Source organism: Myxine glutinosa, chromosome 2, assembly GCF_964187855.1.
Source record: "Myxine glutinosa chromosome 2, kmMyxGlut1.1, whole genome shotgun sequence".
Taxonomy (NCBI): Eukaryota; Metazoa; Chordata; class Myxini; order Myxiniformes; family Myxinidae; genus Myxine; species Myxine glutinosa.
In genome coordinates, this window is record NC_136262.1 from 140,602,158 (window position 1) to 140,629,251 (window position 27,094).

Consider the following 27,094-nt stretch of genomic DNA (forward strand, 5'->3'; position numbering starts at 1 on the left):
TGGTGAAGGGGATGAGAGAAACAGGGTCTGTGAAAGTTAAAAATGATTGTTATAGAAACTGGTGAAGGAGATTAGAGAAACAGGGGGTGTGAAAGTTAAAAATGAGTGTTATGGAAGCTGGTGAAGCAGGTTAGAGAAACAGGGTGTGTGAAAGTTAAAAATGAGTGTTATAGAAACTGGTGAATCGGGTTAGAGAAACAGGGTGTGTGAAAGTTAAAAATGAGTGTTATGGAAACTGGTGAAGCAGGTGAGAGAAACAGGGTGTGTGAAAGTTTAAAATGATTGTTATAGAAACTGGTGAAGGAGATAAGAGAAACGGGGTGTGTGAAAGTTAAAAATGAGTCTTATAGAAACTGGTGAAGCAGATTAGAGAAACAGGGTGTGTGAAAGTTAAAAATGATTGTTATAGAAACTGGTGAGAGAGATCAGAGAAACAGGGTGTGTGAAAGTTTAAAATGATTGTTATAGAAACTGGTGAGGGAGATTAGCGAAACAGGGTGTGTGAAAGTTTAAAATGATTGTTATAGAAACTGGTGAAGCAGATTAGAGAAACAGGGTGTGTGAAAGTTAAAAATGATTGTTATAGAAACTGGTGAAGGAGATTAGAGAAACAGGGTGTGTGAAAGATAAAAATGATTGTTATAGAAACTGGTGAAGCCGATGAGAGAAACAGGGTGTGTGAAAGGTTAAAATGATTGTTATAGAAACTGGTGAAGGAGATTAGCGAAACAGGGTGTGTGAAAGATAAAAATGATTGTTATAGAAACTGGTGAAGCCGATGAGAGAAACAGGGTGTGTGAAAGTTAAAAATGATTGTTATAGAAACTGGTGAAGGAGATTAGAGAAACAGGGTGTGTGAAAGTTTAAAATGAGTGTTATAGAAACCGGTGAAGCAGGTTAGAGAAACAGGGTGTGTGAAAGTTAAAAATGAGTGTCATGGAAACTGGTGAAGCAGGTGAGAGAAACAGGGTGTGTGAAAGTTAAAAATGATTGTTATAGAAACTGGTGAAGGAGATTAGAGAAACAGGGGGTGTGAAAGTTAAAAATGAGTGTTATGGAAGCTGGTGAAGCAGGTTAGAGAAACAGGGTGTGTGAAAGTTAAAAATGAGTGTTATAGAAACTGGTGAATCAGGTTAGAGAAACAGGGTGTGTGAAAGTCAAAAATGAGTGTTATAGAAACTGGTGAATCAGATTAGAGAAACAGGGTGTGTGAAAGTTAAAAATGATTGTTATAGAAACTGGTGAAGCAGATTAGAGAAACAGGGTGTGTGAAAGTTAAAAATGAGTGTTATAGAAACTGGTGAAGCAGGTTAGAGAAACAGGGTGTGTGAAAGTTAAAAATGATTGTTATAGAAACTGGTGAAGCAGGTTAGAGAAACAGGGTGTGTGAAAGTTTAAAATGAGTGTTATGGAAACTGGTGAAGCAGGTTAGAGAAACAGGGTGTGTGAAAGTTAAAAATGAGTGTTATAGAAACTGGTGAATCAGATTAGAGAAACAGGGTGTGTGAAAGTTAAAAAATGATTGTTATAGAAACTGGTGAAGCAGATTAGAGAAACAGGGTGTGTAAAAGTTTAAAATGAGTGTTATAGAAACTGGTGAAGCAGGTTGGACAAACAGGGTGTGTGAAAGTTTAAAATGCTTGTTATAGAAACTGGTGAATCCGATTAGAGAAACAGGGTGTGTGAAAGTTTAAAATGAGTGTTATAGAAACTGGTGAAGCAGGTTAGAGAAACAGGGTGTGTGAAAGTTAAAAATGATTGTTATAGAAACTGGTGAATCAGATTAGAGAAACAGGGTGTGTGAAAGTTAAAAATGAGTGTTATAGAAACTGGTGAAGCAGATTAGAGAAACAGGGTGTGTGAAAGTTTAAAATGAGTGTTATAGAAACTGGTGAAGCAGATTAGAGAAACAGGGTGTGTGAAAGTTAAAAATGAGTGTTATAGAAACTGGTGAATCAGATTAGAGAAACAGGGTGTGTGAAAGTTAAAAATGATTGTTATAGAAACTGGTGAAGCAGATTAGAGAAACAGGGTGTGTGAAAGTTAAAAATGAGTGTTATAGAAACTGGTGAAGCAGGTTAGAGAAACAGGGTGTGTGAAAGTTAAAAATGATTGTTATAGAAACTGGTGAAGCAGGTTAGAGAAACAGGGTGTGTGAAAGTTTAAAATGAGTGTTATGGAAACTGGTGAAGCAGGTTAGAGAAACAGGGTGTGTGAAAGTTAAAAATGAGTGTTATAGAAACTGGTGAATCAGATTAGAGAAACAGGGTGTGTGAAAGTTAAAAAATGATTGTTATAGAAACTGGTGAAGCAGATTAGAGAAACAGGGTGTGTAAAAGTTTAAAAGTTTAAAATGAGTGTTATAGAAACTGGTGAAGCAGGTTGGACAAACAGGGTGTGTGAAAGTTTAAAATGCTTGTTATAGAAACTGGTGAATCCGATTAGAGAAACAGGGTGTGTGAAAGTTTAAAATGAGTGTTATAGAAACTGGTGAAGCAGGTTAGAGAAACAGGGTGTGTGAAAGTTAAAAATGATTGTTATAGAAACTGGTGAATCAGATTAGAGAAACAGGGTGTGTGAAAGTTAAAAATGAGTGTTATAGAAACTGGTGAAGCAGATTAGAGAAACAGGGTGTGTGAACGTTTAAAATGAGTGTTATAGAAACTGGTGAAGCAGATTAGAGAAACAGGGTGTGTGAAAGTTTAAAATGATTGTTATAGAAACTGGTGAATCAGATTAGAGAAACAGGGTGTGTGAAAGTTAAAAATGAGTGTTATCGAAACTGGTGAAGCAGATTAGAGAAACAGGGTTTGTGAAAGTTAAAAATGAGTGTTATAGAAACTGGTGAAGCAGATTAGAGAAACAGGGTGTGTGAAAGTAAAAAATTATTGTTATAGAAACTGGTGAGGGAGTTTAGAGAAACAGGGTGTGTGAAAGTTAAAAATGATTGTTATAGGAACTGGTGAGGGAGATTAGAGAAACAGGGTGTGTGAAAGTTAAAAATGATAGTTATAGAAACTGGTGAAGCAGATTAGAGAAACAGGGTGTGTGAAAGATAAAAATGATTGTTATAGAAACTGGTGAAGCCGATTAGAGAAACAGGGTGTGTGAAAGTTAAAAATGATTGTTATAGAAACTGGTGAAGCAGATCAGAGAAACAGGGTGTGTGAAAGTTAAAAATGATTGTTATAGAAACTGGTGATTCAGATTAGAGAAACAGGGTGTGTGAAAGTAAAAAATGAGTGTTATGGAAACTGGTGAAGCAGGTTAGAGAAACAGGGTGTGTGAAAGTTTAAAATGAGTGTTATAGAAACTGGTGAATCAGATTAGAGAAACAGGGTGTGTGAAAGTTTAAAATGAGTTTTATAGAAACTGGTGAATCAGATTAGAGAAACAGGGTGTGTGAAAGTTAAAAATGATTGTTATAGAAACTGGTGAAGCAGATTAGAGAAACAGGGTGTGTGAAAGTTAAAAATGATTGTTATAGAAACTGGTGAAGCAGATTAGAGAAACAGGGTGTGTGAAAGTTAAAAATGATTGTTATAGAAACTGGTGAAGCAGATTAGAGAAACAGGGTGTGTGAAAGTTTAAAATGATTGTTATAGAAACTGGTGAAGCAGATTAGAGAAACAGGGTGTGTGAAAGTTAAAAATGATTGTTATAGAAACTGGTGAAGCAGATTAGAGAAACAGGGTGTGTGAAAGTTAAAAATGAGTGTTATAGAAACTGGTGAGGGAGATTAGAGAAACAGGGTGTGTGAAAGTTAAAATGAGTGTTATAGAAACTGGTGAAGCAGGTTAGAGAAACAGGGTGTGTGAAAGTTAAAAATGAGTGTTATGGAAACTGGTGAAGCAGGTTAGAGAAACAGGGTGTGTGAAAGTTTAAAATGAGTGTTATAGAAACTGGTGAAGCAGATTAGAGAAACAGGGTGTGTGAACGTTTAAAATGATTGTTATAGAAACTGGTGAATCAGATTAGAGAAACAGGGTGTGTGAAAGTTAAAAATGAGTGTTATCGAAACTGGTGAAGCAGATTAGAGAAACAGGGTTTGTGAAAGTTAAAAATGAGTGTTATAGAAACTGGTGAAGCAGATTAGAGAAACAGGGTGTGTGAAAGTAAAAAATTATTGTTATAGAAACTGGTGAGGGAGTTTAGAGAAACAGGGTGTGTGAAAGTTAAAAATGATTGTTATAGGAACTGGTGAGGGAGATTAGAGAAACAGGGTGTGTGAAAGTTAAAAATGATAGTTATAGAAACTGGTGAAGCAGATTAGAGAAACAGGGTGTGTGAAAGATAAAAATGATTGTTATAGAAACTGGTGAAGCCGATTAGAGAAACAGGGTGTGTGAAAGTTAAAAATGATTGTTATAGAAACTGGTGAAGCAGATCAGAGAAACAGGGTGTGTGAAAGTTTAAAATGATTGTTATAGAAACTGGTGATTCAGATTAGAGAAACATTGTCTGTGAAAGTTTAAAATGATTGTTATAGAAACTGGTGAAGCCGATTAGAGAAACAGGGTGTGTGAAAGTTAAAAATGATTGTTATAGAAACTGGTGAAGCAGATCAGAGAAACAGGGTGTGTGAAAGTTAAAAATGATTGTTATAGAAATTGGTGAAGGGGATGAGAGAAACAGGGTCTGTGAAAGTTAAAAATGATTGTTATAGAAACTGGTGAAGGAGATTAGAGAAACAGGGGGTGTGAAAGTTAAAAATGAGTGTTATGGAAGCTGGTGAAGCAGGTTAGAGAAACAGGGTGTGTGAAAGTTAAAAAATGAGTGTTATAGAAACTGGTGAATCGGGTGAGAGAAACAGGGTGTGTGAAAGTTAAAAATGAGTGTTATGGAAACTGGTGAAGCAGGTGAGAGAAACAGGGTGTGTGAAAGTTTAAAATGATTGTTATAGAAACTGGTGAAGGAGATAAGAGAAACAGGGTGTGTGAAAGTTAAAAATGAGTGTTATAGAAACTGGTGAAGCAGATTAGAGAAACAGGGTGTGTGAAAGTTAAAAATGATTGTTATAGAAACTGGTGAGAGAGATCAGAGAAACAGGGTGTGTGAAAGTTTAAAATGATTGTTATAGAAACTGGTGAGGGAGATTAGCGAAACAGGGTGTGTGAAAGTTAAAAATGATTGTTATAGAAACTGGTGAAGCAGATTAGAGAAACAGGGTGTGTGAAAGTTAAAAATGATTGTTATAGAAACTGGTGAAGGAGATTAGAGAAACAGGGTGTGTGAAAGATAAAAATGATTGTTATAGAAACTGGTGAAGCCGATGAGAGAAACAGGGTGTGTGAAAGTTTAAAATGATTGTTATAGAAACTGGTGAAGGAGATTAGCGAAACAGGGTGTGTGAAAGATAAAAATGATTGTTATAGAAACTGGTGAAGCCGATGAGAGAAACAGGGTGTGTGAAAGTTAAAAATGATTGTTATAGAAACTGGTGAAGGAGATTAGAGAAACAGGGTGTGTGAAAGTTTAAAATGAGTGTTATAGAAACCGGTGAAGCAGGTTAGAGAAACAGGGTGTGTGAAAGTTAAAAATGAGTGTCATGGAAACTGGTGAAGCAGGTGAGAGAAACAGGGTGTGTGAAAGTTAAAAATGATTGTTATAGAAACTGGTGAAGGAGATTAGAGAAACAGGGGGTGTGAAAGTTAAAAATGAGTGTTATGGAAGCTGGTAAAGCAAGTTAGAGAAACAGGGTGTGTGAAAGTTAAAAATGAGTGTTATAGAAACTGGTGAATCAGGTTAGAGAAACAGGGTGTGTGAAAGTTAAAAATGAGTGTTATAGAAACTGGTGAATCAGATTAGAGAAACAGGGTGTGTGAAAGTTAAAAATGATTGTTATAGAAACTGGTGAAGCAGATTAGAGAAACAGGGTGTGTGAAAGTTAAAAATGAGTGTTATAGAAACTGGTGAAGCAGGTTAGAGAAACAGGGTGTGTGAAAGTTAAAAATGATTGTTATAGAAACTGGTGAAGCAGGTTAGAGAAACAGGGTGTGTGAAAGTTTAAAATGAGTGTTATGGAAACTGGTGAAGCAGGTTAGAGAAACAGGGTGTGTGAAAGTTAAAAATGAGTGTTATAGAAACTGGTGAATCAGGTTAGAGAAACAGGGTGTGTGAAAGTTAAAAATGAGTGTTATAGAAACTGGTGAATCAGATTAGAGAAACAGGGTGTGTGAAAGTTAAAAAATGATTGTTATAGAAACTGGTGAAGCAGATTAGAGAAACAGGGTGTGTAAAAGTTTAAAATGAGTGTTATAGAAACTGGTGAAGCAGGTTGGACAAACAGGGTGTGTGAAAGTTTAAAATGCTTGTTATAGAAACTGGTGAATCCGATTAGAGAAACAGGGTGTGTGAAAGTTTAAAATGAGTGTTATAGAAACTGGTGAAGCAGGTTAGATAAACAGGGTGTGTGAAAGTTAAAAATGATTGTTATAGAAACTGGTGAATCAGATTAGAGAAACAGGGTGTGTGAAAGTTAAAAATGAGTGTTATAGAAACTGGTGAAGCAGATTAGAGAAACAGGGTGTGTGAAAGTTTAAAATGAGTGTTATAGAAACTGGTGAAGCAGATTAGAGAAACAGGGTGTGTGAAAGTTTAAAATGATTGTTATAGAAACTGGTGAATCAGATTAGAGAAACAGGGTGTGTGAAAGTTAAAAATGAGTGTTATCGAAACTGGTGAAGCAGATTAGAGAAACAGGGTTTGTGAAAGTTAAAAATGAGTGTTATAGAAACTGGTGAAGCAGATTAGAGAAACAGGGTGTGTGAAAGTAAAAAATTATTGTTATAGAAACTGGTGAGGGAGATTAGAGAAACAGGGTGTGTGAAAGTTAAAAATGATAGTTATAGAAACTGGTGAAGCAGATTAGAGAAACAGGGTGTGTGAAAGATAAAAATGATTGTTATAGAAACTGGTGAAGCCGATTAGAGAAACAGGGTGTGTGAAAGTTAAAAATGATTGTTATAGAAACTGGTGAAGCAGATCAGAGAAACAGGGTGTGTGAAAGTTAAAAATGATTGTTATAGAAACTGGTGATTCAGATTAGAGAAACAGGGTGTGTGAAAGTAAAAAATGAGTGTTATGGAAACTGGTGAAGCAGGTTAGAGAAACAGGGTGTGTGAAAGTTTAAAATGAGTGTTATAGAAACTGGTGAATCAGATTAGAGAAACAGGGTGTGTGAAAGTTTAAAATGAGTTTTATAGAAACTGGTGAATCAGATTAGAGAAACAGGGTGTGTGAAAGTTAAAAATGATTGTTATAGAAACTGGTGAAGCAGATTAGAGAAACAGGGTGTGTGAAAGTTAAAAATGATTGTTATAGAAACTGGTGAAGCAGATTAGAGAAACAGGGTGTGTGAAAGTTTAAAATGATTGTTATAGAAACTGGTGAAGCAGATTAGAGAAACAGGGTGTGTGAAAGTTTAAAATGATTGTTATAGAAACTGGTGAAGCAGATTAGAGAAACAGGGTGTGTGAAAGTTAAAAATGATTGTTATAGAAACTGGTGAAGCAGATTAGAGAAACAGGGTGTGTGAAAGTTAAAAATGAGTGTTATAGAAACTGGTGAGGGAGATTAGAGAAACAGGGTGTGTGAAAGTTAAAAATGAGTGTTATAGAAACTGGTGAAGCAGGTTAGAGAAACAGGGTGTGTGAAAGTTAAAAATGAGTGTTATGGAAACTGGTGAAGCAGGTTAGAGAAACAAGGTGTGTGAAAGTTTAAAATGAGTGTTATAGAAACTGGTGAATCAGATTAGAGAAACAGGGTGTGTGAAAGTTAAAATGAGTGTTCTAGAAACTGGTGAAGCAGGTGAGAGAAACAGGGTGTGTGAAAGTTTAAAATGAGTGTTATAGAAACTGGTGAAGCAGATTAGAGAAACAGGGTGTGTGAAAGTAAAAAATTATTGTTATAGAAACTGGTGAGGGAGTTTAGAGAAACAGGGTGTGTGAAAGTTAAAAATGATTGTTATAGGAACTGGTGAGGGAGATTAGAGAAACAGGGTGTGTGAAAGTTAAAAATGATAGTTATATAAACTGGTGAAGCAGATTAGAGAAACAGGGTGTGTGAAAGATAAAAATGATTGTAATAGAAACTGGTGAAGCCGATTAGAGAAACAGGGTGTGTGAAAGTTAAAAATGATTGTTATAGAAACTGGTGAAGCAGATCAGAGAAACAGGGTGTGTGAAAGTTAAAAATGATTGTTATAGAAACTGGTGATTCAGATTAGAGAAACAGGGTGTGTGAAAGTAAAAAAATGAGTGTTATGGAAACTGGTGAAGCAGGTTAGAGAAACAGGGTGTGTGAAAGTTTAAAATGAGTGTTATAGAAACTGGTGAATCAGATTAGAGAAACAGGGTGTGTGAAAGTTTAAAATGAGTTTTATAGAAACTGGTGAATCAGATTAGAGAAACAGGGTGTGTGAAAGTTAAAAATGATTGTTATAGAAACTGGTGAAGCAGATTAGAGAAACAGGGTGTGTGAAAGTTAAAAATGATTGTTATAGAAACTGGTGAAGCAGATTAGAGAAACAGGGTGTGTGAAAGTTAAAAATGATTGTTATAGAAACTGGTGAAGCAGATTAGAGAAACAGGGTGTGTGAAAGTTTAAAATGATTGTTATAGAAACTGGTGAAGCAGATTAGAGAAACAGGGTGTGTGAAAGTTAAAAATGATTGTTATAGAAACTGGTGAAGCAGATTAGAGAAACAGGGTGTGTGAAAGTTAAAAAATGAGTGTTATAGAAACTGGTGAGGGAGATTAGAGAAACAGGGTGTGTGAAAGTTTAAAATGAGTGTTATAGAAACTGGTGAAGCAGGTTAGAGAAACAGGGTGTGTGAAAGTTAAAAATGAGTGTTATGGAAACTGGTGAAGCAGGTTAGAGAAACAAGGTGTGTGAAAGTTTAAAATGAGTGTTATAGAAACTGGTGAATCAGATTAGAGAAACAGGGTGTGTGAAAGTTAAAAATGAGTGTTCTAGAAACTGGTGAAGCAGGTGAGAGAAACAGGGTGTGTGAAAGTTTAAAATGAGTGTTATAGAAACTGGTGAAGCAGGTTAGAGAAACAGTGTGTGTGAAAGTTTAAAATGAGTATTATGGAAACTGGTGAAGCAGGTTAGAGAAACGGGGTGTGTGAAAGTTTAAAATGAGTGTTATAGAAACTGGTGAATCAGATGAGAGAAACAGGGTGTGTGAAAGTTTAAAATGATTGTTATAGAAACTGGTGAAGGAGATAAGAGAAACAGGGTGTGTGAAAGTTAAAAATGATTGTTATAGAAACTGGTGAGAGAGATTAGAGAAACAGGGTGTGTGAAAGTTTTAAATGATTGTTATAGAAACTGGTGAGGGAGATTAGCGAAACAGGGTGTGTGAAAGTTAAAAATGATTGTTATAGAAACTGGTGAAGGAGATAAGAGAAACAGGGTGTGTGAAAGTTAAAAATGATTGTTATAGAAACTGGTGAAGCAGATTAGAGAAACAGGGTGTGTGAAAGTTTTAAATGATTGTTATAGAAACTGGTGAAGCAGATTAGAGAAACAGGGTGTGTGAAAGTTTAAAATGATTGTTATAGAAACTGGTGAAGCAGATTAGAGAAACAGGGTGTGTGAAAGTTAAAAATGATTGTTATAGAAACTGGTGAAGCAGATTAGAGAAACAGGGTGTGTGAAAGTTAAAAATGAGTGTTATAGAAACTGGTGAGGGAGATTAGAGAAACAGGGTGTGTGAAAGTTAAAAATGAGTGTTATAGAAACTGGTGAAGCGGGTTAGAGAAACAGGGTGTGTGAAAGTTAAAAATGAGTGTTATGGAAACTGGTGAAGCAGGTTAGAGAAACAAGGTGTGTGAAAGTTTAAAATGAGTGTTATAGAAACTGGTGAATCAGATTAGAGAAACAGGGTGTGTGAAAGTTAAAAATGAGTGTTCTAGAAACTGGTGAAGCAGGTGAGAGAAACAGGGTGTGTGAAAGTTTAAAATGAGTGTTATAGAAACTGGTGAAGCAGATTAGAGAAACAGGGTGTGTGAAAGTAAAAAATTATTGTTATAGAAACTGGTGAGGGAGTTTAGAGAAACAGGGTGTGTGAAAGTTAAAAATGATTGTTATAGGAACTGGTGAGGGAGATTAGAGAAACAGGGTGTGTGAAAGTTAAAAATGATAGTTATAGAAACTGGTGAAGCAGATTAGAGAAACAGGGTGTGTGAAAGATAAAAATGATTGTAATAGAAACTGGTGAAGCCGATTAGAGAAACAGGGTGTGTGAAAGTTAAAAATGATTGTTATAGAAACTGGTGAAGCAGATCAGAGAAACAGGGTGTGTGAAAGTTAAAAATGATTGTTATAGAAACTGGTGATTCAGATTAGAGAAACAGGGTGTGTGAAAGTAAAAAATGAGTGTTATGGAAACTGGTGAAGCAGGTTAGAGAAACAGGGTGTGTGAAAGTTTAAAATGAGTGTTATAGAAACTGGTGAATCAGATTAGAGAAACAGGGTGTGTGAAAGTTTAAAATGAGTTTTATAGAAACTGGTGAATCAGATTAGAGAAACAGGGTGTGTGAAAGTTAAAAATGATTGTTATAGAAACTGGTGAAGCAGATTAGAGAAACAGGGTGTGTGAAAGTTAAAAATGATTGTTATAGAAACTGGTGAAGCAGATTAGAGAAACAGGGTGTGTGAAAGTTAAAAATGATTGTTATAGAAACTGGTGAAGCAGATTAGAGAAACAGGGTGTGTGAAAGTTTAAAATGATTGTTATAGAAACTGGTGAAGCAGATTAGAGAAACAGGGTGTGTGAAAGTTAAAAATGATTGTTATAGAAACTGGTGAAGCAGATTAGAGAAACAGGGTGTGTGAAAGTTAAAAATGAGTGTTATAGAAACTGGTGAGGGAGATTAGAGAAACAGGGTGTGTGAAAGTTTAAAATGAGTGTTATAGAAACTGGTGAAGCAGGTTAGAGAAACAGGGTGTGTGAAAGTTAAAAATGAGTGTTATGGAAACTGGTGAAGCAGGTTAGAGAAACAAGGTGTGTGAAAGTTTAAAATGAGTGTTATAGAAACTGGTGAATCAGATTAGAGAAACAGGGTGTGTGAAAGTTAAAAATGAGTGTTCTAGAAACTGGTGAAGCAGATGAGAGAAACAGGGTGTGTGAAAGTTTAAAATGAGTGTTATAGAAACTGGTGAAGCAGGTTAGAGAAACAGTGTGTGTGAAAGTTTAAAATGAGTATTATGGAAACTGGTGAAGCAGGTTAGAGAAACGGGGTGTGTGAAAGTTTAAAATGAGTGTTATAGAAACTGGTGAATCGGATGAGAGAAACAGGGTGTGTGAAAGTTTAAAATGATTGTTATAGAAACTGGTGAAGGAGATAAGAGAAACAGGGTGTGTGAAAGTTAAAAATGATTGTTATAGAAACTGGTGAGAGAGATTAGAGAAACAGGGTGTGTGAAAGTTTAAAATGATTGTTATAGAAACTGGTGAGGGAGATTAGCGAAACAGGGTGTGTGAAAGTTAAAAATGATTGTTATAGAAACTGGTGAAGCAGATTAGAGAAACAGGGTGTGTGAAAGATAAAAATGATTGTTATAGAAACTGGTGAAGCCGATGAGAGAAACAGGGTGTGTGAAAGTTAAAAATGATTGTTATAGAAACTGGTGAAGGAGATTAGAGAAACAGGGTGTGTGAACGTTTAAAACGAGTGTTATAGAAACCGGTGAAGCAGGTTAGAGAAACAGGGTGTGTGAAAGTTAAAAATGAGTGTCATGGAAACTGGTGAAGCAGGTGAGAGAAACAGGGTGTGTGAAAGTTAAAAATGATTGTTATAGAAACTGGTGAAGGAGATTAGAGAAACAGGGGGTGTGAAAGTTAAAAATGAGTGTTATGGAAGCTGGTGAAGCAGGTTAGAGAAACAGGGTGTGTGAAAGTTAAAAATGAGTGTTATAGAAACTGGTGAATCGGGTAAGAGAAACAGGGTGTGTGAAAGTTAAAAATGAGTGTTATGGAAACTGGTGAAGCAGGTGAGAGAAACAGGGTGTGTGAAAGTTTAAAATGATTGTTATAGAAACTGGTGAAGGAGATAAGAGAAACAGGGTGTGTGAAAGTTAAAAATGAGTGTTATAGAAACTGGTGAAGCAGATTAGAGAAACAGGGTGTGTGAAAGTTAAAAATGATTGTTATAGAAACTGGTGAGAGAGATCAGAGAAACAGGGTGTGTGAAAGTTTAAAATGATTGTTATAGAAACTGGTGAGGGAGATTAGCGAAACAGGGTGTGTGAAAGTTAAAAATGATTGATATAGAAACTGGTGAAGCAGATTAGAGAAACAGGGTGTGTGAAAGTTAAAAATGATTGTTATAGAAACTGGTGAAGGAGATTAGAGAAACAGGGTGTGTGAAAGATAAAAATGATTGTTATAGAAACTGGTGAAGCCGATGAGAGAAACAGGGTGTGTGAAAGTTAAAAATGATTGTTATAGAAACTGGTGAAGGAGATTAGCGAAACAGGGTGTGTGAAAGATAAAAATGATTGTTATAGAAACTGGTGAAGCCGATGAGAGAAACAGGGTGTGTGAAAGTTAAAAATGATTGTTATAGAAACTGGTGAAGGAGATTAGAGAAACAGGGTGTGTGAAAGTTTAAAATGAGTGTTATAGAAACCGGTGAAGCAGGTTAGAGAAACAGGGTGTGTGAAAGTTAAAAATGAGTGTCATGGAAACTGGTGAAGCAGGTGAGAGAAACAGGGTGTGTGAAAGTTAAAAATGATTGTTATAGAAACTGGTGAAGGAGATTAGAGAAACAGGGGGTGTGAAAGTTAAAAATGAGTGTTATGGAAGCTGGTGAAGCAGGTTAGAGAAACAGGGTGTGTGAAAGTTAAAAATGAGTGTTATAGAAACTGGTGAATCAGGTTAGAGAAACAGGGTGTGTGAAAGTTAAAAATGAGTGTTATAGAAACTGGTGAATCAGATTAGAGAAACAGGGTGTGTGAAAGTTAAAAATGATTGTTATAGAAACTGGTGAAGCAGATTAGAGAAACAGGGTGTGTGAAAGTTAAAAATGAGTGTTATAGAAACTGGTGAAGCAGGTTAGAGAAACAGGGTGTGTGAAAGTTTAAAATGATTGTTATAGAAACTGGTGAAGCAGGTTAGAGAAACAGGGTGTGTGAAAGTTTAAAATGAGTGTTATGGAAACTGGTGAAGCAGGTTAGAGAAACAGGGTGTGTGAAAGTTAAAAATGAGTGTTATAGAAACTGGTGAATCAGGTTAGAGAAACAGGGTGTGTGAAAGTTAAAAATGAGTGTTATAGAAACTGGTGAATCAGATTAGAGAAACAGGGTGTGTGAAAGTTAAAAAATGATTGTTATAGAAACTGGTGAAGCAGATTAGAGAAACAGGGTGTGTAAAAGTTTAAAATGAGTGTTATAGAAACTGGTGAAGCAGGTTGGACAAACAGGGTGTGTGAAAGTTTAAAATGCTTGTTATAGAAACTGGTGAATCCGATTAGAGAAACAGGGTGTGTGAAAGTTTAAAATGAGTGTTATAGAAACTGGTGAAGCAGGTTAGAGAAACAGGGTGTGTGAAAGTTAAAAATGATTGTTATAGAAACTGGTGAATCAGATTAGAGAAACAGGGTGTGTGAAAGTTAAAAATGAGTGTTATAGAAACTGGTGAAGCAGATTAGAGAAACAGGGTGTGTGAAAGTTTAAAATGAGTGTTATAGAAACTGGTGAAGCAGATTAGAGAAACAGGGTGTGTGAAAGTTTAAAATGATTGTTATAGAAACTGGTGAATCAGATTAGAGAAACAGGGTGTGTGAAAGTTAAAAATGAGTGTTATCGAAACTGGTGAAGCAGATTAGAGAAACAGGGTTTGTGAAAGTTAAAAATGAGTGTTATAGAAACTGGTGAAGCAGATTAGAGAAACAGGGTGTGTGAAAGTAAAAAATTATTGTTATAGAAACTGGTGAGGGAGTTTAGAGAAACAGGGTGTGTGAAAGTTAAAAATGATTGTTATAGGAACTGGTGAGGGAGATTAGAGAAACAGGGTGTGTGAAAGTTAAAAATGATAGTTATAGAAACTGGTGAAGCAGATTAGAGAAACAGGGTGTGTGAAAGATAAAAATGATTGTTATAGAAACTGGTGAAGCCGATTAGAGAAACAGGGTGTGTGAAAGTTAAAAATGATTGTTATAGAAACTGGTGAAGCAGATCAGAGAAACAGGGTGTGTGAAAGTTAAAAATGATTGTTATAGAAACTGGTGATTCAGATTAGAGAAACATTGTCTGTGAAAGTTTAAAATGATTGTTATAGAAATTGGTGAAGGGGATGAGAGAAACAGTGTGTGTGAAAGTTTAAAATGATTGTTATAGAAACTGGTGAATCAGATTAGAGAAACAGGGTGTGTGAATGTTAAAAATGATTGTTATAGAAACTGGTGAAGGGGATGAGAGAAACAGGGTCTGTGAAAGTTTAAAATGATTGTTATAGAAACTGGTGAATCAGATTAGAGAAACAGGGTGTGTGAAAGTTTAAAATGATTGTTATAGAAACTGGTGAATCAGATTAGAGAAACAGGGTGTGTGAAAGTTAAAAATGAGTGTTATAGAAACTGGTGAAGCAGATTAGAGAAACGGGGTGTGTGAAAGTTAAAAATGATTGTTATAGAAACTGGTGAATCAGATTAGAGAAACAGGGTGTGTGAAAGTTAAAAATGAGTGTTATAGAAACTGGTGAAGCAGATTAGAGAAACAGGGTGTGTGAAAGTTAAAAATGAGTGTTATGGAAGCTGGTGAAGCAGGTTAGAGAAACAGGGTGTGTGAAAGTTAAAAATGATTGTTATAGAAACTGGTGAGAGAGATTAGAGAAACAGGGTGTGTGAAAGTTTAAAATGATTGTTATAGAAACTGGTGAGGGAGATTAGCGAAACAGGGTGTGTGAAAGTTAAAAATGATTGTTATAGAAACTGGTGAAGCAGATTAGAGAAACAGGGTGTGTGAAAGATAAAAATGATTGTTATAGAAACTGGTGAAGCCGATGAGAGAAACAGGGTGTGTGAAAGTTAAAAATGATTGTTATAGAAACTGGTGAAGGAGATTAGAGAAACAGGGTGTGTGAACGTTTAAAACGAGTGTTATAGAAACCGGTGAAGCAGGTTAGAGAAACAGGGTGTGTGAAAGTTAAAAATGAGTGTCATGGAAACTGGTGAAGCAGGTTAGAGAAACAGGGTGTGTGAAAGTTAAAAATGAGTGTTATAGAAACTGGTGAATCGGGTTAGAGAAACAGGGTGTGTGAAAGTTAAAAAATGAGTGTTATGGAAACTGGTGAAGCAGGTGAGAGAAACAGGGTGTGTGAAAGTTTAAAATGATTGTTATAGAAACTGGTGAAGGAGATAAGAGAAACAGGGTGTGTGAAAGTTAAAAATGAGTGTTATAGAAACTGGTGAAGCAGATTAGAGAAACAGGGTGTGTGAAAGTTAAAAATGATTGTTATAGAAACTGGTGAGAGAGATCAGAGAAACAGGGTGTGTGAAAGTTTAAAATGATTGTTAAAGAAACTGGTGAGGGAGATTAGCGAAACAGGGTGTGTGAAAGTTAAAAATGATTGTTATAGAAACTGGTGAAGCAGATTAGAGAAACAGGGTGTGTGAAAGTTAAAAATGATTGTTATAGAAACTGGTGAAGGAGATTAGAGAAACAGGGTGTGTGAAAGATAAAAATGATTGTTATAGAAACTGGTGAAGCCGATGAGAGAAACAGGGTGTGTGAAAGTTAAAAATGATTGTTATAGAAACTGGTGAAGGAGATTAGCGAAACAGGGTGTGTGAAAGATAAAAATGATTGTTATAGAAACTGGTGAAGCCGATGAGAGAAACAGGGTGTGTGAAAGTTAAAAATGATTGTTATAGAAACTGGTGAAGGAGATTAGAGAAACAGGGTGTGTGAAAGTTTAAAATGAGTGTTATAGAAACCGGTGAAGCAGGTTAGAGAAACAGGGTGTGTGAAAGTTAAAAATGAGTGTCATGGAAACTGGTGAAGCAGGTGAGAGAAACAGGGTGTGTGAAAGTTAAAAATGATTGTTATAGAAACTGGTGAAGGAGATTAGAGAAACAGGGGGTGTGAAAGTTAAAAATGAGTGTTATGGAAGCTGGTGAAGCAGGTTAGAGAAACAGGGTGTGTGAAAGTTAAAAATGAGTGTTATAGAAACTGGTGAATCAGGTTAGAGAAACAGGGTGTGTGAAAGTTAAAAATGAGTGTTATAGAAACTGGTGAATCAGATTAGAGAAACAGGGTGTGTGAAAGTTAAAAATGATTGTTATAGAAACTGGTGAAGCAGATTAGAGAAACAGGGTGTGTGAAAGTTAAAAATGAGTGTTATAGAAACTGGTGAAGCAGGTTAGAGAAACAGGGTGTGTGAAAGTTAAAAATGATTGTTATAGAAACTGGTGAAGCAGGTTAGAGAAACAGGGTGTGTGAAAGTTTAAAATGAGTGTTATGGAAACTGGTGAAGCGGGTTAGAGAAACAGGGTGTGTGAAAGTTAAAAATGAGTGTTATAGAAACTGGTGAATCAGGTTAGAGAAACAGGGTGTGTGAAAGTTAAAAATGAGTGTTATAGAAACTGGTGAATCAGATTAGAGAAACAGGGTGTGTGAAAGTTAAAAAATGATTGTTATAGAAACTGGTGAAGCAGATTAGAGAAACAGGGTGTGTAAAAGTTTAAAATGAGTGTTATAGAAACTGGTGAATCCGATTAGAGAAACAGGGTGTGTGAAAGTTTAAAATGAGTGTTATAGAAACTGGTGAAGCAGGTTAGAGAAACAGGGTGTGTGAAAGTTAAAAATGATTGTTATAGAAACTGGTGAATCAGATTAGAGAAACAGGGTGTGTGAAAGTTAAAAATGAGTGTTATAGAAACTGGTGAAGCAGATTAGAGAAACAGGGTGTGTGAAAGTTTAAAATGATTGTTATAGAAACTGGTGAATCAGATTAGAGAAACAGGGTGTGTGAAAGTTAAAAATGAGTGTTATCGAAACTGGTGAAGCAGATTAGAGAAACAGGGTTTGTGAAAGTTAAAAATGAGTGTTATAGAAACTGGTGAAGCAGATTAGAGAAACAGGGTGTGTGAAAGTAAAAAATTATTGTTATAGAAACTGGTGAAGCAGATCAGAGAAACAGGGTGTGTGAAAGTTAAAAATGATTGTTATAGAAACTGGTGAAGCAGATCAGAGAAACAGGGTGTGTGAAAGTTAAAAATGATTGTTATAGAAACTGGTGATTCAGATTAGAGAAACAGGGTGTGTGAAAGTAAAAAATGAGTGTTATGGAAACTGGTGAAGCAGGTTAGAGAAACAGGGTGTGTGAAAGTTTAAAATGAGTGTTATAGAAACTGGTGAATCAGATTAGAGAAACAGGGTGTGTGAAAGTTTAAAATGAGTTTTATAGAAACTGGTGAATCAGATTAGAGAAACAGGGTGTGTGAAAGTTAAAAATGATTGTTATAGAAACTGGTGAAGCAGATTAGAGAAACAGGGTGTGTGAAAGTTAAAAATGATTGTTATAGAAACTGGTGAAGCAGATTAGAGAAACAGGGTGTGTGAAAGTTAAAAATGATTGTTATAGAAACTGGTGAAGCAGATTAGAGAAACAGGGTGTGTGAAAGTTTAAAATGATTGTTATAGAAACTGGTGAAGCAGATTAGAGAAACAGGGTGTGTGAAAGTTAAAAATGATTGTTATAGAAACTGGTGAAGCAGATTAGAGAAACAGGGTGTGTGAAAGTTAAAAATGAGTGTTATAGAAACTGGTGAGGGAGATTAGAGAAACAGGGTGTGTGAAAGTTTAAAATGAGTGTTATAGAAACTGGTGAAGCAGGTTAGAGAAACAGGGTGTGTGAAAGTTAAAAATGAGTGTTATGGAAACTGGTGAAGCAGGTTAGAGAAACAAGGTGTGTGAAAGTTTAAAATGAGTGTTATAGAAACTGGTGAATCAGATTAGAGAAACAGGGTGTGTGAAAGTTAAAAATGAGTGTTCTAGAAACTGGTGAAGCAGGTGAGAGAAACAGGGTGTGTGAAAGTTTAAAATGAGTGTTATAGAAACTGGTGAAGCAGGTTAGAGAAACAGTGTGTGTGAAAGTTTAAAATGAGTATTATGGAAACTGGTGAAGCAGGTTAGAGAAACGGGGTGTGTGAAAGTTTAAAATGAGTGTTATAGAAACTGGTGAATCAGATGAGAGAAACAGGGTGTGTGAAAGTTTAAAATGATTGTTATAGAAACTGGTGAAGGAGATAAGAGAAACAGGGTGTGTGAAAGTTAAAAATGATTGTTATAGAAACTGGTGAGAGAGATTAGAGAAACAGGGTGTGTGAAAGTTTAAAATGATTGTTATAGAAACTGGTGAGGGAGATTAGCGAAACAGGGTGTGTGAAAGTTAAAAATGATTGTTATAGAAACTGGTGAAGGAGATAAGAGAAACAGGGTGTGTGAAAGTTAAAAATGATTGTTATAGAAACTGGTGAAGCAGATTAGAGAAACAGGGTGTGTGAAAGTTTAAAATGATTGTTATAGAAACTGGTGAAGCAGATTAGAGAAACAGGGTGTGTGAAAGTTTAAAATGATTGTTATAGAAACTGGTGAAGCAGATTAGAGAAACAGGGTGTGTGAAAGTTAAAAATGATTGTTATAGAAACTGGTGAAGCAGATTAGAGAAACAGGGTGTGTGAAAGTTAAAAATGAGTGTTATAGAAACTGGTGAGGGAGATTAGAGAAACAGGGTGTGTGAAAGTTAAAAATGAGTGTTATAGAAACTGGTGAAGCAGGTTAGAGAAACAGGGTGTGTGAAAGTTAAAAATGAGTGTTATGGAAACTGGTGAAGCAGGTTAGAGAAACAAGGTGTGTGAAAGTTTAAAATGAGTGTTATAGAAACTGGTGAATCAGATTAGAGAAACAGGGTGTGTGAAAGTTAAAAATGAGTGTTCTAGAAACTGGTGAAGCAGATTAGAGAAACAGGGTGTGTGAAAGTAAAAAATTATTGTTATAGAAACTGGTGAGGGAGTTTAGAGAAACAGGGTGTGTGAAAGTTAAAAATGATTGTTATAGGAACTGGTGAGGGAGATTAGAGAAACAGGGTGTGTGAAAGTTAAAAATGATAGTTATAGAAACTGGTGAAGCAGATTAGAGAAACAGGGTGTGTGAAAGATAAAAATGATTGTAATAGAAACTGGTGAAGCCGATTAGAGAAACAGGGTGTGTGAAAGTTAAAAATGATTGTTATAGAAACTGGTGAAGCAGATCAGAGAAACAGGGTGTGTGAAAGTTAAAAATGATTGTTATAGAAACTGGTGATTCAGATTAGAGAAACAGGGTGTGTGAAAGTAAAAAATGAGTGTTATGGAAACTGGTGAAGCAGGTTAGAGAAACAGGGTGTGTGAAAGTTTAAAATGAGTGTTATAGAAACTGGTGAATCAGATTAGAGAAACAGGGTGTGTGAAAGTTTAAAATGAGTTTTATAGAAACTGGTGAATCAGATTAGAGAAACAGGGTGTGTGAAAGTTAAAAATGATTGTTATAGAAACTGGTGAAGCAGATTAGAGAAACAGGGTGTGTGAAAGTTAAAAATGATTGTTATAGAAACTGGTGAAGCAGATTAGAGAAACAGGGTGTGTGAAAGTTAAAAATGATTGTTATAGAAACTGGTGAAGCAGATTAGAGAAACAGGGTGTGTGAAAGTTTAAAATGATTGTTATAGAAACTGGTGAAGCAGATTAGAGAAACAGGGTGTGTGAAAGTTAAAAATGATTGTTATAGAAACTGGTGAAGCAGATTAGAGAAACAGGGTGTGTGAAAGTTAAAAATGAGTGTTATAGAAACTGGTGAGGGAGATTAGAGAAACAGGGTGTGTGAAAGTTTAAAATGAGTGTTATAGAAACTGGTGAAGCAGGTTAGAGAAACAGGGTGTGTGAAAGTTAAAAATGAGTGTTATGGAAACTGGTGAAGCAGGTGAGAGAAACAGGGTGTGTGAAAGTTTAAAATGAGTGTTATAGAAACTGGTGAAGCAGGTTAGAGAAACAGTGTGTGTGAAAGTTTAAAATGAGTATTATGGAAACTGGTGAAGCAGGTTAGAGAAACGGGGTGTGTGAAAGTTTAAAATGAGTGTTATAGAAACTGGTGAATCAGATGAGAGAAACAGGGTGTGTGAAAGTTTAAAATGATTGTTATAGAAACTGGTGAAGGAGATAAGAGAAACAGGGTGTGTGAAAGTTAAAAATGATTGTTATAGAAACTGGTGAGAGAGATTAGAGAAACAGGGTGTGTGAAAGTTTAAAATGATTGTTATAGAAACTGGTGAGGGAGATTAGCGAAACAGGGTGTGTGAAAGTTAAAAATGATTGTTATAGAAACTGGTGAAGCAGATTAGAGAAACAGGGTGTGTGAAAGATAAAAATGATTGTTATAGAAACTGGTGAAGCCGATGAGAGAAACAGGGTGTGTGAAAGTTAAAAATGATTGTTATAGAAACTGGTGAAGGAGATTAGAGAAACAGGGTGTGTGAACGTTTAAAACGAGTGTTATAGAAACCGGTGAAGCAGGTTAGAGAAACAGGGTGTGTGAAAGTTAAAAATGAGTGTCATGGAAACTGGTGAAGCAGGTGAGAGAAACAGGGTGTGTGAAAGTTAAAAATGATTGTTATAGAAACTGGTGAAGGAGATTAGAGAAACAGGGGGTGTGAAAGTTAAAAATGAGTGTTATGGAAGCTGGTGAAGCAGGTTAGAGAAACAGGGTGTGTGAAAGTTAAAAATGAGTGTTATAGAAACTGGTGAATCGGGTAAGAGAAACAGGGTGTGTGAAAGTTAAAAATGAGTGTTATGGAAACTGGTGAAGCAGGTGAGAGAAACAGGGTGTGTGAAAGTTTAAAATGATTGTTATAGAAACTGGTGAAGGAGATAAGAGAAACAGGGTGTGTGAAAGTTAAAAATGAGTGTTATAGAAACTGGTGAAGCAGATTAGAGAAACAGGGTGTGTGAAAGTTAAAAATGATTGTTATAGAAACTGGTGAGAGAGATCAGAGAAACAGGGTGTGTGAAAGTTTAAAATGATTGTTATAGAAACTGGTGAGGGAGATTAGCGAAACAGGGTGTGTGAAAGTTAAAAATGATTGATATAGAAACTGGTGAAGCAGATTAGAGAAACAGGGTGTGTGAAAGTTAAAAATGATTGTTATAGAAACTGGTGAAGGAGATTAGAGAAACAGGGTGTGTGAAAGATAAAAATGATTGTTATAGAAACTGGTGAAGCCGATGAGAGAAACAGGGTGTGTGAAAGTTAAAAATGATTGTTATAGAAACTGGTGAAGGAGATTAGCGAAACAGGGTGTGTGAAAGATAAAAATGATTGTTATAGAAACTGGTGAAGCCGATGAGAGAAACAGGGTGTGTGAAAGTTAAAAATGATTGTTATAGAAACTGGTGAAGGAGATTAGAGAAACAGGGTGTGTGAAAATTTAAAATGAGTGTCATAGAAACCGGTGAAGCAGGTTAGAGAAACAGGGTGTGTGAAAGTTAAAAATGAGTGTCATGGAAACTGGTGAAGCAGGTGAGAGAAACAGGGTGTGTGAAAGTTAAAAATGATTGTTATAGAAACTGGTGAAGGAGATTAGAGAAACAGGGGGTGTGAAAGTTAAAAATGAGTGTTATGGAAGCTGGTGAAGCAGGTTAGAGAAACAGGGTGTGTGAAAGTTAAAAATGAGTGTTATAGAAACTGGTGAATCAGGTTAGAGAAACAGGGTGTGTGAAAGTTAAAAATGAGTGTTATAGAAACTGGTGAATCAGATTAGAGAAACAGGGTGTGTGAAAGTTAAAAATGATTGTTATAGAAACTGGTGAAGCAGATTAGAGAAACAGGGTGTGTGAAAGTTAAAAATGAGTGTTATAGAAACTGGTGAAGCAGGTTAGAGAAACAGGGTGTGTGAAAGTTTAAAATGATTGTTATAGAAACTGGTGAAGCAGGTTAGAGAAACAGGGTGTGTGAAAGTTTAAAATGAGTGTTATGGAAACTGGTGAAGCAGGTTAGAGAAACAGGGTGTGTGAAAGTTAAAAATGAGTGTTATAGAAACTGGTGAATCAGGTTAGAGAAACAGGGTGTGTGAAAGTTAAAAATGAGTGTTATAGAAACTGGTGAATCAGATTAGAGAAACAGGGTGTGTGAAAGTTAAAAAAATGATTGTTATAGAAACTGGTGAAGCAGATTAGAGAAACAGGGTGTGTAAAAGTTTAAAATGAGTGTTATAGAAACTGGTGAAGCAGGTTGGACAAACAGGGTGTGTGAAAGTTTAAAATGCTTGTTATAGAAACTGGTGAATCCGATTAGAGAAACAGGGTGTGTGAAAGTTTAAAATGAGTGTTATAGAAACTGGTGAAGCAGGTTAGAGAAACAGGGTGTGTGAAAGTTAAAAATGATTGTTATAGAAACTGGTGAATCAGATTAGAGAAACAGGGTGTGTGAAAGTTAAAAATGAGTGTTATAGAAACTGGTGAAGCAGATTAGAGAAACAGGGTGTGTGAAAGTTTAAAATGAGTGTTATAGAAACTGGTGAAGCAGATTAGAGAAACAGGGTGTGTGAAAGTTTAAAATGATTGTTATAGAAACTGGTGAATCAGATTAGAGAAACAGGGTGTGTGAAAGTTAAAAATGAGTGTTATCGAAACTGGTGAAGCAGATTAGAGAAACAGGGTTTGTGAAAGTTAAAAATGAGTGTTATAGAAACTGGTGAAGCAGATTAGAGAAACAGGGTGTGTGAAAGTAAAAAATTATTGTTATAGAAACTGGTGAGGGAGTTTAGAGAAACAGGGTGTGTGAAAGTTAAAAATGATTGTTATAGGAACTGGTGAGGGAGATTAGAGAAACAGGGTGTGTGAAAGTTAAAAATGATAGTTATAGAAACTGGTGAAGCAGATTAGAGAAACAGGGTGTGTGAAAGATAAAAATGATTGTTATAGAAACTGGTGAAGCCGATTAGAGAAACAGGGTGTGTGAAAGTTAAAAATGATTGTTATAGAAACTGGTGAAGCAGATCAGAGAAACAGGGTGTGTGAAAGTTAAAAATGATTGTTATTGAAACTGGTGATTCAGATTAGAGAAACATTGTCTGTGAAAGTTTAAAATGATTGTTATAGAAATTGGTGAAGGGGATGAGAGAAACAGTGTGTGTGAAAGTTTTAAATGATTGTTATAGAAACTGGTGAATCAGATTAGAGAAACAGGGTGTGTGAATGTTAAAAATGATTGTTATAGAAACTGGTGAAGGGGATGAGAGAAACAGGGTCTGTGAAAGTTTAAAATGATTGTTATAGAAACTGGTGAATCAGATTAGAGAAACAGGGTGTGTGAAAGTTTAAAATGATTGTTATAGAAACTGGTGAATCAGATTAGAGAAACAGGGTGTGTGAAAGTTAAAAATGAGTGTTATAGAAACTGGTGAAGCAGATTAGAGAAACGGGGTGTGTGAAAGTTAAAAATGATTGTTATAGAAACTGGTGAATCAGATTAGAGAAACAGGGTGTGTGAAAGTTAAAATGAGTGTTATAGAAACTGGTGAAGCAGATTAGAGAAACAGGGTGTGTGAAAGTTAAAAATGAGTGTTATGGAAGCTGGTGAAGCAGGTTAGAGAAACAGGGTGTGTGAAAGTTAAAAATGATTGTTATAGAAACTGGTGAGAGAGATTAGAGAAACAGGGTGTGTGAAAGTTTAAAATGATTGTTATAGAAACTGGTGAGGGAGATTAGAGAAACAGGGTGTGTGAAAGTTAAAAATGATTGTTATAGAAACTGGTGAAGCAGATTCGAGAAACAGGGTGTGTGAAAGATAAAAATGATTGTTATAGAAACTGGTGAAGCCGATGAGAGAAACAGGGTGTGTGAAAGTTAAAAATGATTGTTATAGAAACTGGTGAAGGAGATTAGAGAAACAGGGTGTGTGAACGTTTAAAACGAGTGTTATAGAAACCGGTGAAGCAGGTTAGAGAAACAGGGTGTGTGAAAGTTAAAAATGAGTGTCATGGAAACTGGTGAAGCAGGTTAGAGAAACAGGGTGTGTGAAAGTTAAAAATGAGTGTTATAGAAACTGGTGAATCGGGTTAGAGAAACAGGGTGTGTGAAAGTTAAAAAATGAGTGTTATGGAAACTGGTGAAGCAGGTGAGAGAAACAGGGTGTGTGAAAGTTTAAAATGATTGTTATAGAAACTGGTGAAGGAGATAAGAGAAACAGGGTGTGTGAAAGTTAAAAATGAGTGTTATAGAAACTGGTGAAGCAGATTAGAGAAACAGGGTGTGTGAAAGTTAAAAATGATTGTTATAGAAACTGGTGAGAGAGATCAGAGAAACAGGGTGTGTGAAAGTTTAAAATGATTGTTATAGAAACTGGTGAGGGAGATTAGCGAAACAGGGTGTGTGAAAGTTAAAAATGATTGTTATAGAAACTGGTGAAGCAGATTAGAGAAACAGGGTGTGTGAAAGTTAAAAATGATTGTTATAGAAACTGGTGAAGGAGATTAGAGAAACAGGGTGTGTGAAAGATAAAAATGATTGTTATAGAAACTGGTGAAGCCGATGAGAGAAACAGGGTGTGTGAAAGTTAAAAATGATTGTTATAGAAACTGGTGAAGGAGATTAGCGAAACAGGGTGTGTGAAAGATAAAAATGATTGTTATAGAAACTGGTGAAGCCGATGAGAGAAACAGGGTGTGTGAAAGTTAAAAATGATTGTTATAGAAACTGGTGAAGGAGATTAGAGAAACAGGGTGTGTGAAAGTTTAAAATGAGTGTTATAGAAACCGGTGAAGCAGGTTAGAGAAACAGGGTGTGTGAAAGTTAAAAATGAGTGTCATGGAAACTGGTGAAGCAGGTGAGAGAAACAGGGTGTGTGAAAGTTAAAAATGATTGTTATAGAAACTGGTGAAGGAGATTAGAGAAACAGGGGGTGTGAAAGTTAAAAATGAGTGTTATGGAAGCTGGTGAAGCAGGTTAGAGAAACAGGGTGTGTGAAAGTTAAAAATGAGTGTTATAGAAACTGGTGAATCAGGTTAGAGAAACAGGGTGTGTGAAAGTTAAAAATGAGTGTTATAGAAACTGGTGAATCAGATTAGAGAAACAGGGTGTGTGAAAGTTAAAAATGATTGTTATAGAAACTGGTGAAGCAGATTAGAGAAACAGGGTGTGTGAAAGTTAAAAATGAGTGTTATAGAAACTGGTGAAGCAGGTTAGAGAAACAGGGTGTGTGAAAGTTAAAAATGATTGTTATAGAAACTGGTGAAGCAGGTTAGAGAAACAGGGTGTGTGAAAGTTTAAAATGAGTGTTATGGAAACTGGTGAAGCAGGTTAGAGAAACAGGGTGTGTGAAAGTTAAAAATGAGTGTTATAGAAACTGGTGAATCAGGTTAGAGAAACAGGGTGTGTGAAAGTTAAAAATGAGTGTTATAGAAACTGGTGAATCAGATTAGAGAAACAGGGTGTGTGAAAGTTAAAAAATGATTGTTATAGAAACTGGTGAAGCAGATTAGAGAAACAGGGTGTGTAAAAGTTTAAAATGAGTGTTATAGAAACTGGTGAATCCGATTAGAGAAACAGGGTGTGTGAAAGTTTAAAATGAGTGTTATAGAAACTGGTGAAGCAGGTTAGAGAAACAGGGTGTGTGAAAGTTAAAAATGATTGTTATAGAAACTGGTGAATCAGATTAGAGAAACAGGGTGTGTGAAAGTTAAAAATGAGTGTTATAGAAACTGGTGAAGCAGATTAGAGAAACAGGGTGTGTGAAAGTTTAAAATGAGTGTTATAGAAACTGGTGAAGCAGATTAGAGAAACAGGGTGTGTGAAAGTTTAAAATGATTGTTATAGAAACTGGTGAATCAGATTAGAGAAACAGGGTGTGTGAAAGTTAAAAATGAGTGTTATCGAAACTGGTGAAGCAGATTAGAGAAACAGGGTTTGTGAAAGTTAAAAATGAGTGTTATAGAAACTGGTGAAGCAGATTAGAGAAACAGGGTGTGTGAAAGTAAAAAATTATTGTTATAGAAACTGGTGAGGGAGTTTAGAGAAACAGGGTGTGTGAAAGTTAAAAATGATTGTTATAGGAACTGGTGAGGGAGATTAGAGAAACAGGGTGTGTGAAAGTTTAAAATGATAGTTATAGAAACTGGTGAAGCAGATTAGAGAAACAGGGTGTGTGAAAGATAAAAAATGATTGTTATAGAAACTGGTGAAGCCGATTTGAGAAACAGGGTGTGTGAAAGTTAAAAATGATTGTTATAGAAACTGGTGAAGCAGATCAGAGAAACAGGGTGTGTGAAAGTTAAAAATGATTGTTATAGAAACTGGTGATTCAGATTAGAGAAACATTGTCTGTGAAAGTTTAAAATGATTGTTATAGAAATTGGTGAAGGGGATGAGAGAAACAGTGTGTGTGAAAGTTTAAAATGATTGTTATAGAAACTGGTGAATCAGATTAGAGAAACAGGGTGTGTGAATGTTAAAAATGATTGTTATAGAAACTGGTGAAGGGGATGAGAGAAACAGGGTCTGTGAAAGTTTAAAATGATTGTTATAGAAACTGGTGAATCAGATTAGAGAAACAGGGTGTGTGAAAGTTTAAAATGATTGTTATAGAAACTGGTGAATCAGATTAGAGAAACAGGGTGTGTGAAAGTTAAAAATGAGTGTTATAGAAACTGCTGAAGCAGATTAGAGAAACGGGGTGTGTGAAAGTTAAAAATGATTGTTATAGAAACTGGTGAATCAGATTAGAGAAACAGGGTGTGTGAAAGTTAAAAATGAGTGTTATAGAAACTGGTGAAGCAGATTAGAGAAACAGGGTGTGTGAAAGTTAAAAATGAGTGTTGTAGAAACTGGTGAAGCAGATTAGAGAAACAGGGTGTGTGAAAGTTAAAAATGAGTGTTATGGAAACTGGTGAATCAGATGAGAGAAACGGGGTGTGTGAAAGTTAAAAATGATTGTTATAGAAACTGGTGAAGCAGATGAGAGAAACGGGGTGTGTGAAAGTTAAAAATGAGTGTTATAGAAACTGGTGAAGCAGATTAGAGAAACAGGGTGTATGAAAGTTAAAAATGAGTGTTAT